The sequence below is a fragment of the Orycteropus afer genome, unplaced genomic scaffold (assembly GCF_000298275.1).
Source record: "Orycteropus afer afer isolate SDZICR_OR568_19922 unplaced genomic scaffold, OryAfe1.0 scaffold00692, whole genome shotgun sequence".
NCBI lineage: Eukaryota > Metazoa > Chordata > Mammalia > Tubulidentata > Orycteropodidae > Orycteropus > Orycteropus afer.
Window position 1 is genome coordinate 462,900 of NW_006922279.1, and position 571 is coordinate 463,470.

Consider the following 571-nt stretch of genomic DNA (forward strand, 5'->3'; position numbering starts at 1 on the left):
GGAAAGAAACACAACAAAGATGCAGAACAGCTAAACAATACAATCCACCAACTTGGCCTTATAGACATCTACAGAGTACTTCACCCAACTGCAGCACAATATACATTGTTCTCCAGTGCACATGGAACATTTTCCAGGATAGACCATATGCCATAAAGCAAGCCTTCATAAGTTTAAAAATATTGAAATACTGCAAAGTATCTTCTCAGATCATAATGCTATCAAATTAGAAATCAACAATAGGAAGATCAACATGAAAAGAGTAAACACATAGATACTGAAGAACACATTCTTTGAGAAAGACTGGGTAAGAGATGAAATCAGAATTGAAATTAGAAAATTCCTTGAATCAAACGGAAATGAAAACAGAACATACCAAAATCTTTGGGATACAGCAAAAGCAGTGATCAGAGGCCAATTTATGGCAAACAATGCACACATCAAAAAAGAACAAAGACACAAATCAACACTTTAAACCAACATCTCCAACAATTAGAGAAAGAACAGCAAGAAAAGCCTACAGTCACCAGAAGAAAGGAAATAACCAAGATTCGAGCAGAAATCAATGAAA